Source organism: Typopeltis vanoorti, chromosome 20 (assembly GCF_054136105.1).
Source record: "Typopeltis vanoorti isolate ZY-2024b chromosome 20, IOZ_Tvanoo_1.0, whole genome shotgun sequence".
NCBI classification, from domain to species: domain Eukaryota; kingdom Metazoa; phylum Arthropoda; class Arachnida; order Uropygi; family Thelyphonidae; genus Typopeltis; species Typopeltis vanoorti.
In genome coordinates this window covers 24,981,280-25,001,007 of record NC_143568.1, presented here as the reverse complement: position 1 = coordinate 25,001,007, position 19,728 = coordinate 24,981,280, and the positions used below count along the sequence as shown (strand labels likewise).

The window sequence follows — 19,728 nt, the reverse complement described above, 5'->3', positions numbered from 1 at the left end:
GCCAGCCTTTCGTGTAGTAGTAGAAGTCCTGCGCGCCGCTGACGTACGTTTCTTGTTGGACGCCATCTTTACACGTTGATATAGTGAAACAAACGGCAGTGAAAACACAATATATACAACACAGTTCTAAACAATAATACCACTGAAGGACACTTGTTTCTAACCGATGCACAATTTTAGCACAATTTGTGACAAAAAGCCACACTATATTTAACTTTAAAAACACGTTTTCTAGACTAGCTTAACTCGACCGCCACATTTACCAAGGACACTAGCGCCACCTCCCAAAGGGACTCTTTAACTTCCTGTGTCCACCATGGAGTTCTGATTTTTCTATCCTTGCAGACAACCTCACCACATGCCTCTCTGGCTGAATCAATCAGTGTTTTCTTCAAGGCTTGCCACTGAATCTCCAAGGTTTCATTCCTGTTCTGTTACAGTCTCTTCCCATCATTTCAAAGGCTGTTCTCTATTCCTTCTCTCTTAAGGTCAATATTTCTGTATCTCCCTGGGGAATCTGACTTCACTCATTCTTTCTGTATGTTGTCTCCTCTCACTCTATAAAGATTGATGTTGTCTAAAACAGATATCACCTCAAGTTACTTTAAGATATTGCCATTTCTTTTGAAGTCTAGTCTATTATATCCAGCTGTTTTGCACATGAATCTCATTTCAGAACTTAATCAGTCTTTTTCTATCTGCTTGAGTTATGGTCCAGACTTCTGAACCATATCTTAAGATAGGTTTTGCTATTGAGTTATGGATTCTTATTCTTGTTTTCTTACATATTAAATTTGGAATGAATATCTGATTAATAGTTTTTGTTATTCATATATAATTGGTTATTTTATGTTATGATTTTTTTGTGATAACTGAAAAAAAAATCTTTCTTTTGAGATGTGCTATTTTTATGTACACATACTTGTCTTTATATACTAATTAAATAAACATTTCTTGAAATTATAGGTATTATTTCTGGGAAAATTCCCATGTTACTCCTCTTAAATTTAAGCGTCTCCGTAGTGCAATTGGAAGAACGACGGTACGTTGCGCCCTTTGATTAGAAAAGGTCTAAGTTCGATTCTCGTCATGATGGGAGGAATCTTTATATGGACTTTTTCAATTGAAGGTGAGTTAGTTGATCTCATACGGAGGTAGCAGGCTTTTTTCTCCCAGAAACTTGGGTTTTTCATCTCACATACAGACAAATCGGCCCTTTAGAACACACGCAATTTACAGACAAAAATACTAGCTGTGTTAGTGGTGGTGGTTGTGGGCAGTAGATGGAGTTGATGTAGGTGGTAGAAGTTCAATGTAGTAGTGGAGACGGAGAGTTGTATAGTGGTGTCCTCCCACGATGAGTCTTTGGACTCCTTGGAGGTGTCACGAATAATAATAATAATAATAATAAAAACAATTATTATTTTATGTTGATTTTTCCTGGCTTTCATTTAGGAGTGGTTCCTTTTTTTAATGTCATTGGCTTTTTACTCAAGAATTCGTATGGCATTACAGATGTATTTTTAGAGACAAATATATGCAGAATAATTGTGGAAGAAAATTCGCACATACTTTTTTTTGGATGTTGTTGGTTGTCTTCTTTTTGTGATCTGCATACTTCTGCTGTTAGGCTGTTAAAAGGGAAGGGGGTTTTGGAAAAAGTGGGGGGGGGGGTTGAGGCAATGTGGGAGAATTAATTTGAAAAAATCCATTTATTTTTATAATAATATATATATATATATATATATATTATTATAAAATATTATTATTATATATATATATATTATTATTATTATTTTTAAGGGTGCTTTTTTTTGGAGGGGGGGAAGAGATGAAAGAGGGGCTGAAAATAGAAATTGTTTTTTGAGGAAGGGGAAGGGTTTATGGGAAAAGGGGCCGGGGAGGGGGTTAACGGGGTGCAAGCTGATTTGCACATCGGAACTCATGGAGAAGTGTAGGCTATGTCATGTCGGCCTGGTGTTTCTGCCTTTGAAGTGCTTGTGTTATTGCCTATTGGTCGGACTTGTGACCTAATTTTTATGTTATGGAGCGTCCAACACTCGGAGATTATGTAGGGTTAGTGGACATTGAGTTTTCGTCACATTTTATGGCTATCATTTCTGATATTCTAAGCATTGTTTCATTGTCTTGTCTGTCTATTATCACGGCCTTGTCGATTTGCAGGATATGTTTCTGTTCAAGGGCGTGAACTGCTATTTCTGTTTTCCCTGTACTTTGTATTCTATTTTCTTTTTGATGTTGCATTTTTTAGTGTTTAAATGTTCTGGAATAGGGATGTTACAGTAATGGAAGTGTTCTTGTAGTCTTGCCCATAAAGACCTGATAGTAGAACCTGTGTAGTTGATATCACAGTCTTTTTGGCAAGGAAATTTTTAGACTACGTTGTGGTGTTCTAATATTTTTTTGTGTGTGTGAGATTTAGTGGGTTTCAGAAGTGTTGCCAATTTTTGGTTTGTGGTGAATATCAGCTTATAGTCAGTATGTTTGAAAATGTATATGTAGGCTTTGTATGTGTTCTGGATGTATGGCAATTTGATAATTTTTTGTGTTGGGAAGTTTGTTTTGGTTGTTGGAAATACAGCAAAAACCCATCAAAACAACCCAACAACCAAAACAAACTTCACATCATAAAAAGTTATCAAGCTGCCATACATCCAGAACACATACGAAGTCTACAAATACATTTTTAAACATACCGACTATAAGCTAGTATTCACCACAAACCAAAAATCGGCAACATTTCTAAAACCCACTCTTCCACCTGCTCCAAAAAAGTGCCCTTAAAAATAATAATATATGTATATATTATATAAAAAAAAAAAACCTGGATTTTTTCAAATTAATTCTCCCACATTGCCTCAACCCCCCCACTTTTTCCAACCCCCTCCCTTTTAACAGCCTAACAGCAGAAGTATGCATATTGCAGAAAGAAGACAACCAACAATATCCAAAAAAAGGTATGTGCGAATTTTCTTCTTCTATTACTCTGCATATATTTGTCTCTAAAATATCTATAATGCCCTAAGAATTCTTGAGTAAAATGCCAATGACATTAAAAAAGGGGCATTCCTAAACGAAAGGAAAAATAGCCATGAAATAATAGTTTCTTGAAATTAATTTAATTTTAATTTGCAAATTCTATTTTATGGGAGCACTGAAATATAACTTTGAACAAAGATGCCTCTTACTCACGGGCTTAATTCTTATTTTTATATTGAACGAAGTAAATGTTTTATACATTATGATAAGGATGACACTGACATATAGAGGTAAAGAGGTTACGATTCCAATGTACAAGACTGTGATCAGGTTAAATATGGATTACTACATGGAGTTACTGCATAGACTTCTCCATTTCCATTTCGTCCTTCAAAAAAAGGAAGAAGGAAATGGATGTGGAGAAGTGCAAATGGAGAGGTGAGTAATAAATAGATTATATTTTAACCAACAGAAAATATATTATATTGAGTCTAAGACTCAATATAATAAATAGTTTGAATGCAGTTAGTGATCAGAGATTAATGAGATCAAAATTGTTATCTACAAAAGATGGGAAAGAGACAAACTTATTAAATGTCTCCTTATTAATTTACCAAATCTGGGGGGAGGGAGGAAGAGTTTCTTCCTACAAGAGACAGAAGAAAAGTTTCATAATATTGATATGAATGAAAACAGATAAATTTAACTACCAAATAATAACAGCATATAATAGTAACTAAATAATACCAGATAGATTGGTGGAATTAACAAAAAGAAGGATGAAAAAAATTATCTGAAGAAACCCTAAACTTTCTCAGAAAGAGAAGAGAAATGAAAAGAGATCTAAACAAGATAAGTAGAACAGAATTCTCCGAGCTATGTAAAACGATAAGGAAAAGAATGACAAGAAATTAGAAATTTTAGAACAATAAAACTCAGAATTATGATAAAAAGCAATATGAATCTAAACTGAATGAAAAGAGAGTTGTCCATGGGAGAGAATAAGTTAATATCCCTTAAATATGAGAATGGAGTACTAATTAAGGATAAAGAACAGATCATAAGAAGAATAGACTCCTTCTATACTTATGTGACCAGATGCACAGCATTATGCTGTATTGTATAGCATTTACCGGTCCTGTACAGCAGTAGTATGTGTACAGCAAAATGTAGAGCATTTAAAATATTTTATTCACCTTAAGAGAAAGAGTAAACTACGAAGATACTTACATTAGTTGTTTATTCTGAGGAACTTTTTCATGTAAAATTATTTTTTGATTATATGCCAAACTTTTATTTTAAAGTTCGACAAAATTATCATCCTTAATCAATGTAATCTAAATTTATGTAATACTAACGTTTTATGTTTTGTAAAAATATTACCTATTTTTACTGTGCAATTCACAACTATCTGTAACAAATTGTAATTGGGCTAATGCCTGTAAATAAACATTATTATTATCATAAAACAAAGTTTAATGATTATAACACTTTTTTTGAAGGTTAGTCAAGTGAGTTTTAATTTATCGTCCTACATGTTTCACCGATTTTTGCTATCGGCATCTTCAGGTAATACAGTAAGCTATATGAAAGTAACAGACTAGGTTTTTAACTGACGGTTCTAATTCATACAAAAATTAGTATTGTGCGAGATAATGCACGTGTCTTGGGAACATGATTTATTTGTTACGAGACATAATGTAATTGGCGTGAAAGTTCATTTCTTTGATGTTTAGTGATCTGATTAAAGCTTTCCAAATTTCCCGGTAGGATTAGACCTTGATTCTTATTTAGGTTTCCTGTTGAACGGGCAACCATAGCAGCCTCCTTGAAGGTTCTGGAATGGTAATTCTCTTCTATATAAGGCATACGACTCTTATCCCACTCAATGAGATGGTTTGGTAGAGGCGAAGTGGCAAGAAAAGCTGAAATATCTTGTCTGTTGTTTCTGACATATCCTATGTGTTCCTTCTGTCTCGTTTCGAAGCTTCTAGAGGTCTGACCAACGTAACTAACACCACAGGAGCAAGGTATATTATATACTCCAGAGTACTTGTAGAATGGATGAGGGTCTTTCGGTGATCTTAACAATTTCCGAATAGTATTGACCGGCTTGAATGCTACTCTAATATTGTGTGGTTTTAGAAGGTACGAAGATGCTTACATTAGTTGGATTAGTCAATTTTTTGAAGAATAGTCAATTTTTTGAAAATGCTGCTGACAAATGGAATAGTTATAGTACTGATGTATTGGGTGTCATCACATTGTCTTTGTGGTATATCTGAAAAGAGAATCTTGTTGCAGAGTCTTTTTGGATAACCATTTAAGGATAGCTCTCTGGATATTGTAGTTAATTCTTTTTGTAAGTCATCTTGGTCTGTTGTGTAATGTATAGCTCTTTTCTTAAGCATATGGATAATGCTAAGTTTCTTGGATATATGATGTGACGAGTTGAAATGGAGGTAACGTCCAGTATTCGTAGGTTTTCTATACACAGACAGGTTGATACTGTTATTGGTTTGTTTCTTTATTAGGATGTCTAGGAATGGAAGTTTTTCATCTTTTTCAATTTCTAATGTGAATTTGATGGTATGGTGAAAACTATTGATTTGGTTGAGATAATCCATTAGTTCTTCTTTTGTGTGATTCCAAATGATAAATATGTCATCAACATATCTGTACCAAGTTTTTGGTTTTGGGGTAATTTGAGATAAGATTTTATCCTCTAGGTCTTCCATGAATAAGTCAACACAAGAAGGAGAGAGGGGGCTACCCATGGCTAATCCGGCAAGTTGTTTGTAGACTGTTTTTTGCCAAACGAAATAGTTCGAAGTTAAACAATGATTGAACAAAGTAATGATGTTTCTTGGGAACAAGTTGTCTAAGATGTTGATAACTTCCACAACTGGAATGTTTGTAAATAAAGATGTGATGTCAAGGCTTGCTAGTATATCATCTTCAGAGATAGGGGTGTTTTTTAATTTTTCAATAAAATGTTGTGAGTTTTTAATATAAGTATACGAGTTGTGAATGTGTTGTTGTAAAATCTTGGCTAGATATTTAGACAGTTGGTAAGTAGGAGAATAGATTCCATCAACTATTGGACGTAATGGTACCTTCTTTATGTATTTTAGGAATGCCATACAATCTTGGAGTCAACGGGTGCATGGATTTTAGCTTTCTTGTTAAGTCTATAGGCCAGTTAGTCATTCCACGTAATAGTTCATTTGTGTCGTTATGGTTTTTTTGCATGGGATCTGTACTGAGAACATTATAGACAGACGTGTCTGATAATAGATTTTTAATTTTTTCTTCATAATCTTTTGTATTTAAGAAAACAGTATTGTTGCCTTTGTGAATGTATTCCCTGATTATGAAAAATCGGTGAAACATGTAGGACGATAAATTAAAACTCACTTGACTAACCTTCAAAAAATGTGTTATAGTTATTATACAAGTAGTCAAGAAAGAAAATCACACAAAGTTTAATGATATCTGTTGCTTTTAAATTTCATTCATAAAATAAACAATTATGCATGACAGCAAAAATTGTATTTTCCCTTTTTTAATAATAAAGGTAATTATTAGTTTGAGGTCTTTCAGTACCTCACTCATGTCGATATAAAATCGATTTGGAGCAAAGGCAACCACGAAATGATATATATCGACCATGGTTATAGTAATGGTAATTTAAAGAATGATATTTTGTTGTATGTTTTAAAATCAAAGTTTCACTTATAGACATAGTATTACAATTGTTGTTTTTGATATCATAGATCTCAGGTATTCACAGAAGTGATACTTTGTTATATCCTTTTTTTTTTATATGTTTAAAAATTGGAAAGTTTATAATTATTTTAAAATATTTTTTTTTTTAAATAATCAGGTTTAAACCATGTCAGTAAAATGAAAACAAAGGGATTGCAAACTGACAGATCATTTGAAAAAAGAGTATCCATTTATTAAGGAGTATGAACAGGAGGGATATGTTTCATGTACAATCTGTTTGGGAAAATTTTCTGTAACCTCTGGAGGAAAGCGAGATATCACAAGGTATTTAGCTTCTGATAAGCATAAGAAAGCTCTATATGCAGCTTTCTATATACATAAGATGAGATTTAAGAATTTTAGAAGATGATGGAAGCATAAAAAAAAATTGTTTATTTTTCATGTTAAAACTTTTTACAGTAACTGTTTGGAATATTTGGACATGTGGTCATCCAGTTCCTGGAAATTAAGACATTTAAATGGGTGAACCTTAAAAATAGGATATCATGGTATGATTTTGAGGTATCATTGGAGTATATAGATTCTAATTTTGGAAAAAATCATGGAATATATGAAAATAACCTTTTTGGTGAAGTTTCTTGTTTAAAGAAGTATATAATTGATTCAAAACTTGAAGAATGGAAGGTTAGCGAGAGAAGGTTAGAGAGCCTGTGTAGCTCAGTGGATGTGGCGTTTACACACTACGGCGCTTGGCCGCACGAAGGAAGACTTGGTTTCGAGTCTAGTCAACAACTAGAGGAAATTTTTCTAAGCCTTTTTTCGACTGGTTCCCGAGTTAGTCGATCTCTGGCACGGGCAAGCGGGTTTTTCCTCCCGGAAACTCGGGTTTTTCGTCCTGTAAACTCAAGAAAATCGACGGTAGAACCCACATTATTTTCAGACATTAAATATATTGTGTTAGGGTTAGGGACCACGAGATGGCGGCACATTTGAGCCGTCTCTCTTCACTGTGTACCGCTTAATTAGTGATAGCCTTGGGCCATCTATCTCTGATTGGTACCAGTGGAGATTGAACTGCCCATTCAGTCTCCAAAAGTTAGATAGGGCTAAATGGCCTCGCCTACTCCCGTATACAGGAATAAAAAGGCGTTAGCTGATTTTTTTTTTTTTTTTTAAGAATGGAAGGAGAAAAAACTCCTACAGGAGATGGATAAGTTGAGATATTTAGTTTTTTGAGAAACAAAAAGTGCCTTATAGTAATATAAAAAAACAGTGGAATTTGCTCTTTGCTTACCTGGGACAAATGCTGTTACAGAAAGAGTATTTTCAGTTGTGAATAAATTATGGACTGCAGAGAAAACACAATTAAAACTTGAGACAAAGGCCATTCTTATTATGAAATATAATATGGTTAATTTCTGTGAAGATTTTATGGGTGAAATATCAGAAGATGATGAATTATTGAAAATAATTCATTCTTCTGAAAAATATGTTTAAATTGTTCATTTGGAGAGTTTTAATAGATATTCATTGTATAAGATAAATATGTTTTGTGTGACATTTACTTTTACATATATTATTAAGAATTTAAATGAAAGTTGCTTTTAACAAATATCTATTCATTGTATAACATAAAATAAATAATGGATTTTACAATTGTGTTATAAATTGTAAAATCCATAATTTCTAAAATGAATGCTGATCACCGTGTAACACTAAAAGAAAGGATAAAATAAATAAGTTTTTTGATAGTTTAGCAGTAACAATATTATTAATCGGTAATAATAACAAGAATGAAAGCAGAATATTTTATCGAAAAGGTATGATTATGTTTCTGCTGGGATAAGAAGAAATACGGCAATTTTAGAATATACGCCTGGAGGGAAGGCAAACCTGCAAAGCAGGAAACAAAAGTTATGCAACCAGTGGAATGTGTCCAGCATTGGTCCTTGGATAATTTGGTCACTATATTCTATACCAAATTATGACAATTACCACAACTTAAACCAATATAAAAGCAAAAACTTAATACCTCAAATAGAAGAGGAAGAAATCATTATTATTGTTATTATTATTTTCTTGATCTCCATGGAGTCCCAAGACTCATTGTCAGAGGTCAATGTTAGTCAAAACAAAGTATCCACTGTTTGCACTTTCATCAGGCAATACATTTCATGCTCCTACCACTCTCCATATAATTCTCCACTATCATGATAATAATCCTTCAGTAGGTTAAATGCTTCAATGATATTTGTCACTTTGTCTTCTACCCACCAAACTCTGCAGTCTACATGCCTTCAGTCTATTCTCATAATCAACATTATACAGTCCTGATATCATTTTTGTTAACCATCTCTGTGCTCTCTTCAAGGTTACATCATCCACTTCAAATCCTGGGGGACTAGACCTGAGTACAAAAATCCAGATGTGGTCTGATCAAAGCTTTATAAAATGGGACCATCCACCCTTTTATCTCTTGTGGTCAATGTCCTTTTTAATATTGCAGCAGTTCTCTGAGATGCCTTCACAACCTTTGCAATATGCCCTCTGAACTTTAAATTTTATTTACACTCACTCCAAGATCCCTTGCTTCTTCCACTTCTTCTAGTATAACTTCACCAAGTAACAATATCATTGACATAAAGACTGAATGGTAATGGTCCCAGTACTGAACCCTGTGGACCGGACTTCCTCTTGTAACTACTCCCTGATGCTACTCCTTCGTATACAACTCTCTGATATATATATATATATATATATATATATCAGAAAGCCAGTTACCATTCCAATTCACTAATCCGATGAATGAACCTGGCATAAATAATGGAAAGACATCAGGTGAATATGATATAATAGTTCAGAAAACAAGCGATGAACCATTCATGACTACGTTATCCTGCCTAAGACAGAAGAAAATGCCAAAGAGTTGGAATAATGCTATCCTTATTTATAGTTTTTAAAAAGGGAGACAGAGAAGATATTAAAAATTATCACCCATCAGCCTCTTCTCCACACTATACAAAATTGTTACAAAAATTATTATCAACAGAATACAAAACAAACTAGATTTTTGCTAAACTCCAGAACAAGCAGGACTCAGAAAAACTACGGTACATTAATCATATATATGTAATAAAACAAATTATTGACAAGTCAAATGAATACCAAAATCTCTAGGTTTGGCATTTATTGACTTTGAAAGGGCACTTGATTATTCTCACTGTTCGTTATTTTAGAAGCCCTAAAAATTAAGGAATTGGAAAAAAAAAGTTCTTCAATTGAAGTAAAATTATAATATAATTAAATTAGACTGAGTTCCTTCTGTACATAAATAACCTCTACAAGTTAATATTTTTGCAATTTCTATAAAGAATTATGTTCTTTTATAATTATTTTACATAAAAATGTTTAGAAATAACATAACACAGTATGTTATAAATTAAAGTAAAATTAAAGATAATGGCATAATGGAGAAGCCTTAATCAGCTAGGTCTAGCTGAGGGTCATTATCTGGGGTTACAGGACTGTTGTTTTGATTCATATCGTCAATCCACAACACTAATCTTTTTTTCCCCATTACTTCACTCCTTCAATATACGTGTGTAGAGGCTTAAGTGCTGTGAGGACATCATGTTGGAGGCTTAATGGATTTTTTAACAACACTCAAAAAGGATTAAAATAGAATTTAATACTTCCTATATTTCATCCTAGTCACTAGGACATCTACGGGGATTACAAAAACAATTAATGTAACATATACACAAATAACAAACAATACTAAGCCCAACCACGTGGGTGACACTAAAGTCCTATCTAGGTAGAGCGCCCTCTAAGGGCAGTAGTAGGTGGACTGGAATGTAAGGTGGGAACTCTGGTGATGAGTGTTTCCCAAATCTTCGGAAGCTTAATGCAACCGTATTTATTGAGATTTGGTTGGTTTTTGAGAGCTGCTGCTGCTTCTAAGAAAAGTCTCTTTTTCTTGAATTTGCTGTGGTGGAGCATCTTGGTTTTCTTCCATGATACCCTGTGGGTGGTGTCCAAAACATGATCAGCCAAGCCTGAATGGCCATAGTTGTGTTTGAAGATGTAAGACTTGTGTTCATCTAGACGGATGGATGCTGATCTGCCTGTCTGTCCAAAGTATGCCAGCTTACAGGAACAGGGTACTTTGTAAACTCCAGGCAGAGAGAGAGAGGAGGGAGCTGATCTTTCGTAGAATGGATAAGGGTAGCAAGTTTGCGGTGGGGCTTATATGATGTGTGTAGGTTGTACTGTTTTAGTATCTTGGCTATTTTTTCGGATGTGCCACGGATGTAGGGTATGGTGATGGCATTTTTAAAATCTTGTTGACGAGAAGGACGGGGAATGGGGGAGGAGTTGATTATTTTTTTTTTTGATACTGTGATCGCTGTAGCCATTGGAGAGGAAAGTGCTGTGTATATGGTTAAGCTCAGTAGTGAGGGCGGTTCCACTGGAACAAAGATTGTGGGCTCTCTTGGTAAGAGTTTTAATAATGCCATATTGTTGAGAGGGGTGGTGGTGGGAGAGTTTGTGACTGTATCTGCCTGTGTGTGTGGGTTTTCTGTATACGGTGAAGGTCAGTGTATCATTAGGCAGGCGTGTGACTAAGGTGTCTAGGAAGGGTAAACAATTGTTCTTTTCCATAGTGAACTGGATTCTTGGATGTAGACTATTGAGATGACTGAGGAAGGAGTCTAACGTGTCTGGGCCATGAGGCCAAATAGAGAACACATCATCTACATATCTTAGCCAGGTAGAAGGTTTGAGTGGGGCTGAGTCTATGGCTCGTTTTTTGAAATCTTCCATATAGAAATTGGCAAGGGGGGTGAGAGGGGGGGGACCCATGGCAGTTCCACTATCTGCTTGTAGATTTTGTTGTTCCAAGAGAAATACCCAGAGTTAATGGCAAAGGAAAAGAGATTTAAGATGTCAGAGGGCAAAACGTTTTCTAAGAGAGAGATAAGGTGTCAATTAAGGGGATATTGGTAAACAAAGAGGAGATATCAAAGCTTACCAATATGTCTGTCTTATTCAAGGTTAAATTTTCTGTGAGGGCTTTAAAGTGGGTCGAGTTTTTTATATAGGAAGGGGACCTTCCGGTGAGGGAGATCAGAGTTGGCCAGCTGTTTAGATAGTCTATAGCAAGGTGCATTGGTGGCATCTACTATAGGCCTGAGTGGGGAATTGGGTTTGTGGATTTTTGGTAAACCGTATATTCGGGGGGGACTGGAGCGGAAAGGTTTAAGTTTTTTCGTGACGTCAGGGGGCCAGAAAGATACTTTTTTGAGTAAGATTTTTAGTTTCTTAACTTGTGTTTTTGTGGGGTCGTGTTCTAGCGAGATGTAGGTAGCGCGATCGCGGAGGATAATGTTCATTTTACGATTGTATTCACTGGTATTAAGAACGACTGTGGCATTACCCTTATCTGCTCTGGTGATGACGATACTTTTTTCTTTACGTAGTTTCAGGAGAGCCGTGCGTTGGGCATATGATAAATTACTTTTTGGCAGCGAAGAATGCGCGAGGATGTTGGTTACGTCAAGTCTGATGTTGTTAGCTATATCCGACGGTATAATCCTTCAATATGTTGTTCTTAACACTTCTGCATTAATAATTCCTGCAAGTGAACACACTACCTGCATCGGTTACTATTGTTGAAATGGTAGAAGGCATTAACTTTAATGTATTTATACACATCAGAATGACTCTCACATGATTCAATGCATTGAACCACTTTCAATTTTTTTCAAATAGTAAGTGATTTTCTGCTTTTTTAGCTGAGGAAGACATTAAATCTACTCTATGTTTACATGACAGTTTTAATTTATTGTTTAAATACTAATATTAGTACAACTCACTTTTTTTTTTTTTTTTTAGCAGCCTTTACAATGTGGTTCATGGGTACCAATATGTAAATTGTTTTGTAATTTCTACCCGACAATTGCAAATGCTGTCAACATGCAAGGCTTATGCTTCTGTTTTATTTCGGTAGGTTGTTGATTTGTTAATTTTCATTAATTTGAATATTTGTAAGTAGAGGAAATGCAATATCAGACCATCCTGTATTTGGTCATATATATAAAAATTCAGCTGCATCTATTAAAATCAAATCATTTTATAGCAGTCCTAGAAGAAATTTTTTAAAATTTGGAATGGAAAAATAGAGGAATTATAGTAAATTGGAAAGAACTAAATTACCTACAATTTGCTGATGACATTGTTCTTTTAGGGAATTCTGAAGAACTTCAACAAATGATCAATGCATTGAATGCAGAGAGCAAAAAGAAAGGATTAAATATAAACAAAGACAAAACAAAAATAATGTTATAATAAGTATATAACCAAAAAACCAGTATATGTGGAACACTTGGAAATTGATATAGTAACCTCCTATGTTTACCTAGGACAGTGTGGGCAACCTTTTTAAGTGTGCGTGCCAAAATCGCCAAATGTTTGATGCAAATTTTTCTCACGTGCCAACCGAAATTTTGCAGAACATATTATTTGGTATCTTTTCAATATTGGGAGAACCTTTTTAAATAATCAAAAATCACACTAGAGCAGTAAAATCAAAGAATATTGTAAGTCATGCAAGATTGAATGAATGTAAAAATTAATGACGGAGTTTTTACTTAAAAGTCCTTCTACTCTATTGATAGCGTGGATATTTATTTCCCTTTAAGTATAATTAAAGCTGCCATATACAGCCACACAATTTAAAGATACAATTTTTAACATCAGCAAAACAGTAAACAATAATTCTGAATTTTTTATTTTTTTATAAAGATCAATCAGACATAGGTTTTTTTTCAAGTTTTTCCAATATCTTACAGTGCACAATCTCATAATCATTTTACTTGACTAAAGCAAAATAAAAGAAAATAAAATTATCGATATTCTTTTATTAATTCTTAATCCCTTATGAGTAATACATAAAAATTACAGATAAAATGTTATTTTATCCACACAATATATTAAAAAGAAGTTAATCTTTAGCATTTTTTAGCAGAAAACATCAAATCACAACTAGAGAAAGAAAATAGTGGACATTTTATTTAACTTCAATGAGACTTCTGCTGCTGCATCACTGATGACAAATAATTTATATCAGGTTTATATTTTGTACTCTGTAGAGATATGCATGCACTACTAGTTTCATTTATAAGGCTAGCCCCTATTACGAGACTTAACCAAGTTCATCACTGAGAACAATGATTCACAAGAACATGTAGATGCAAAATGGATAGTAATGCTGTTGCAAGGGTATTTAAACATACAAAAGTTTCTGTAATAGTATTCCAAGTCCTTAGTACCTCGTTTTCCACCCTTCTCTCTGTTACTCTAATCACTCCTTTTCAATATTTTCCAAGTCAACTTTGAGGTCAACAAATTCTTGCCTTCAAATTGAGCTACTTTGAAAATAAATCAACTGCATTTCAAAATCATCCACATTTATTCACAAAAACACCTGCAACTTTAATTCATCCAGTTTTAGAGTGTCTGGAAACTTAATGAATTTTGCAGTCTCTTCTAATTCTCTGTACTTAACAAATCTTAGAGAGAACTGCTCAACAGTTGCACAGTGATGTTTAAAAATAGCTTTAGAAGACACCGGCAGTCTGTTTTGTCATCCTTTTGGAGATCATTGATATATTTCATTAAGTTTGGAAAATAACTAAATCTCGCACTGTCTACATCTCCTCTTATAAAACTGCTAGTTTCATTTCAAATGCCTTCATGTCATAAGACATAATATCAAGTCTTACTAGAGCCCTGTAGTTTAATTATTATTATTATTCAGGCCTCCACGGAGTCAAAAGACTTATCGTGGGAGGTCCTTCCTAAGAAACAGAAAGTCTATCAAGATTCATCCCAGTTTCCCTTCTAGGAAACACAAAGTCTATCATACCACTCCTTAAATGCATTGACCGTTCTCGCTCTCACCACTCTATCAGGCAAAGCATTCCATGGTTCAACCACCATCTATACAAAGAAACCACTCCTCACCCTCTTTCTCACAGTTTCCTTTCATAGCTTCCAGGGATGGCCCATTGTCCTCACTCCTTCCCACTTTTCAACCAAGTGAAAGAACTCCACAGTGTCAACCCTGTAACCACCTCTCAACAGTTTAAAAGTCTCAATCATATCACCTCTCCTTCTTCTATTAACCAAACTCTGTGGTCCACATTCCCTCAGCCGATCCTCATAACTATTATTGTACAGTCCTGAAACCATCTTTGTTATCTGCTTTTGTACCCTTTCCACAGGTAATTTATCTCCTTCAAATCCTGGGAACCAAATCTGAGAACAATAGTCCAAGTGTGGTCTGATCATCAGGGTCTTATACAACAGAATGATAACTCTTTTATCTCTGCAGGTCAGCGTCCTTCTCATTATTGCAGCAATCCTCTGTATTACCTTCACCACCTCTGCAATATGTTCCTTGAATTTCAGGTTTCTATCAATCATCAACCCCAGATCTCTTGTCTCCCCTACTTCCTCCAGTATATCTCCTTCAGTAGAGTATGTAGTGTCCCATCGATGTGTTCCAAACCTCAAGACCTTGCATTTTGCTGCATTAAACTGACATCCCCATTCATTTTCTCATCTGTCTAGCTTATTCAAATCCTCTTGCAGGGCTACCACATCTGTACTATTACTAATAACCCTTCCCAGCTTCGCATCATCTGCAAACAATTGAATATCGTCCTGCAATCAATTGACAATGTCATTGATATAAAGGTTAAACAATATAGGTCCCAGTACTGAGCCCTGTGGGACCCCACTTGTAGTCCTCTGCCTCCTTGAAACTTCCCCAACATACACAACTCTCTGATACCTACTGGACAGCCAATCCTGAATCCAGTTGACCAATCTGACATCCAGACCCATGTGCTGTAACTTAAATATCAGCTTATCATGTGGCACCCTGTCAAATGCCTTCGCTAAGTCCAAGAAAATGGCAGTATATGCCGTTCCGTCATCTACTGCTTTCGTAACTTTATTATAAAAGGCTAGCATATTGCTAAAACAAGAGTGCCCCTTCACAAATCCATGCTGACTCTCACAGATAACATTACCCTCATCTGCTCAATGCTGTATACAGTCCCTCACTAATTTCTCCAAGATCTTAACAACTACTGATGACACACAAACTGGCCTATAATCAGACACTTCTAATCTACTACTGCCCTCATGCAATGGCACTATCTTACCTTTCTTCCATACCCTGGGCACCTTTCCTACAGCCAGACTTTCATTGAAAAGCCAGGTCAAAGGCGCTGTCAGTTCTTTAGCACATTCTCTCAAAACTTGGAGTGAAATACCATCCAGTCCCACAGCTTTACTGACATTCAGAGTACTCAGTATTTGGAACACACTCTCTTCCTGCACCTCTAAAACTCAAACCTGTCCTATCCCTCTAGTATTAAAATTTATTCCTCCAGGATGAAATACTCCAATAAAGTGTTTATTGAACAATTCCACTATGTCCTCTGCTTCAGCTACTCTATTCCCATTTTTATCCACAATGTCATTCTTCCACAGTCGTTTCTCCTCTTACTGGCCACATAGCTAAAAAATTCCCTAGGATTTTCTTTGTGTCTTAGGACCAATCTCTTCTCTTATTCGAGTTTCGCCTTCCTTACTATATTAGTCACTCTCCTGACTGTGTCTTATATTCTATATGCATCTTATCTTCACCTGTCTACTTATATCTCTTCCATAGCCTGTTTCTCGCATGCAGATCCTGTTTAATATTGTTTGTCATCCACTTTACTCCAAATTGTGTCCTCTTCTTCACTCGTGGAATACACTTACTATTGCTGCTAACAAATATTCCTTCACAATTTCCCAAACATTAATGATATCCCATCCTTCCAATTTCTCCCTCCATGAAACTTCCCCAAGTTGACGTCTAAGACTATTATAATCACCTGCCTTATAATTCCACATACATTCCTGTCTCTTTGATACTCCTGCATGTCTATTTATCTGCCAAGTCAAAACCATATGGTCATTCTCTTCTACTGGTGGAAGAGATGTCATCTCAGTTATTATCAACTCTTCTGATGCTATAACCAAATCCAAAACTCTTGAATCTCTTGTTCCCTCTATCACATGTTGCCTGAGACATTTGTCCCTCAAGAATTCTAGAAACTTCATTCCCTTATTGCTACATGCATCTTTCTCTCCCCAATTTATACTACTGTAGTTAAAATCTCCCATAACAATTATTCTTCTTGCATTTGCCAAGCTCAACTGGCTAAACATCTCCTGCTCCACACACTCTGTGCTCCTTGGTCTGTAGCAACATCCCACTAAATATCCTGTCTTGCCTACCTCTACCTCGTAACATATGCTTTCAGAATCATTAGTGTCACTGCCTTCCAAAGCCTTAAAGGACATAAGCCATCACTTATCATAAGCAGTGCTCCACCACCATGCTTTCCCTTCCTAATCTGCCAAAAAATGCTGTACCTAGCTACTTCTATTCCTGTTATTATATCCTCTTCTGTGAACCATGTCTCAGTGATCCCAATAATCTTTGACCAGGATGATGCTATCAGCACCACCAATTCCTCTCCTTTATTCCAGATATTCCTGGCATTAGTATAAAGCATAAAAATGCCACTGTTTCTATACCTAGCATTATCCTCTCTAGACTTCACCGGGCTCAGTGTTACCTGATGCCGTCCCCCTTCCCTCAAGTACCCATTCCCACAAGGGGCCACCTCTGCTACTATCATCCACTCTGGGACAGATGACTCCTTCAGAACAGCAATCTCTCCAGATGCCTACATCCTTCCTCATTCAAATGCAAGCGGTCTCTCTCACATACAATTCCTCTCTGTCCTCAAACAGCCTCCAAGCATCTACATATTCCAATCCTCTCTTCTGACACATTCTAGCTATTATGTTATTCAATATTACTGCTCTTTTGCTCAGCTCGTCACTATCATACCTAGGCAACATGCACACTATCTTTCTTCTCTGCGTCTTCTTTCATACAACCATAAGCAAGAATCTAATATCCTTCACTGCCCAATTTCCATTACCTCTCAAGTAATTTGTTCCCACTATTACAATCATCTCATCCACCCTTTCACCCCTCTTAATTGCCATAGCCACTTTCTATCGTTCCTCCAGCCAAACGCTCCTCATGCATCCTATCTTGAACACCACAGATCGAGTCCCCATACATTGCACCTCTTACCACCCTATTCCTCGATTGGCCACATGCATCCCTCACTCTCTCTCTCTCTCTTCTAACACTCTCTCTCTTCTAACACTTTCTCTCTCTGCTCCCCTACTTACCTGCCTTACTGACATCACTATATCCCAGGTTCCAGTACTCCCTTGCATTCCTCTCATTCCTTGTCTCCTACTGTTTCCATTCTCTCCTCTTCTATCATTCCCATATCTCTTTCTCATTCCCCCTTTTCCATTTATCCTATTCTCTCCTCTTCTATCATTCACATAACTTTCTCTCATTCCTTCTCTTCTACTGTTAAAATAAAATATATGAGCCAGCCAGACTATTCTTCGATTGCTTTTAGTGATGAGTTGACCCTGGAAATAATGCAATACCAGGGCACCTCATGGCAGAGGGAGGTGGAGCAAGTTCCAAGCACTCCGCCTCTTTCCAAAAATCAATTTAATATCTTGGGCCCCGATGGGATCCATTCAAGTCATTTAATGTTTGCAAAAATCTGCAAAAATCAGTTTACAAACCCACACAATGTCATACATTTCTTTATAAGACATTTGTTGATTAGTCAAAAAGAGATTTATCTCATCCAGGCATCTAACAAATCGTTTCAGAACAAGACCTCGACTAAGCCAACGAACATTGTTGTACATTATTACTCCTTTGTACACCGAATCCACCTCATTCAAACCTTGGTTACTGTTTGCATCACTTCTTGAAGTCCCTTTCTTGCTTCCTTACCAATCATGCTAGGTGCATCTGTTGTGACAGATACCACTTTCAAAATATCAATTTGCAGAATAGATAATTTGTTCATAACTGCTTTACATATTTCAACTCCAGTGGAATGCTCAGGTAGTGTTACAAGGTTAATCATCTCTTCGCATACTTGTCAACCCTACAAAATCGAGCAAAGATTGCTAGCCTAGCTGATGATGTAATGTCTGTGCTCTCATCAACACAAATAGAAAAGAACTTACATGAAATCAAATATTTTATTAATTGTTGTGCTATATTCCTTTCCATCTTAATTATCCTATCCTTAACTGCTTTTCTACTCACAGACAAATGTTTAATATGCAGAATAATTTTTACCTTTTCTGAAAGATTTAAAAAGGAAAGGAGCACATTCTAGCCATGCTTCTTTAATACAATCCCCATTACTGAGTGCTTTTCCATGTTGGGCAATGACTTTTGAAACCTCAAACCTAGCTACAACTAAATTGGAACTAGGCCTACCTGAAGTAAATTTCCAAGTATTGGACTTTTTTTTTGTCTTGCTCAGTCAATGAGAAATTAATTCTCTTTGTTCTAGTTCACTTTTATTGCTTAAGTTCTTATTAACAGTTTAAAAATGTCACTTTACAGAAGAAGTCCTACAAACAACTGATTTGGAACATAAAACGTATAATGCTTTATCTTTCTTAATCATACCAATTTTTCAGTCCAGTATTCTTTAAATTCTAATTCTCTAATTTGCTGGTGGTTGTGACATTCTGCACAATCTCTAAAGGAGAGGAAGCAAATAAAATTATCTGTCCTTCAGATATAAAAAAAAAAAAATTTTTCTTAATCATACCAAATTTTTCAGTCCAGTATTCTTTAAATTCTCTATTGTCTTCTTCATTTAAATGTCTTTGTTTCTTTGCTGGTGGTTTTGCCATTAAATTGACAATAAATACTTCCAATCCATATTTTAATGACTTATGATTTAAGTAAATCCAAATCCACATATGTACACACTTTAGAAAACTGATAAATTCTTTACA

The 19,728-nt window shown here is 35.4% G+C and overlaps 1 protein-coding gene and 1 pseudogene across 1 annotated transcript in view; both read right to left on the bottom strand.

Moving 5' to 3' along the window:
* Positions 1-19,728, bottom strand: part of LOC150095284 (laminin subunit alpha-1-like) — a 1,249,242-nt gene that overhangs the window by 34,116 nt on the left and 1,195,398 nt on the right. The gene's annotated exons all lie outside the window — the stretch shown is intronic.
* Positions 18,306-18,475, bottom strand: LOC150095287 (U2 spliceosomal RNA; annotated as a pseudogene).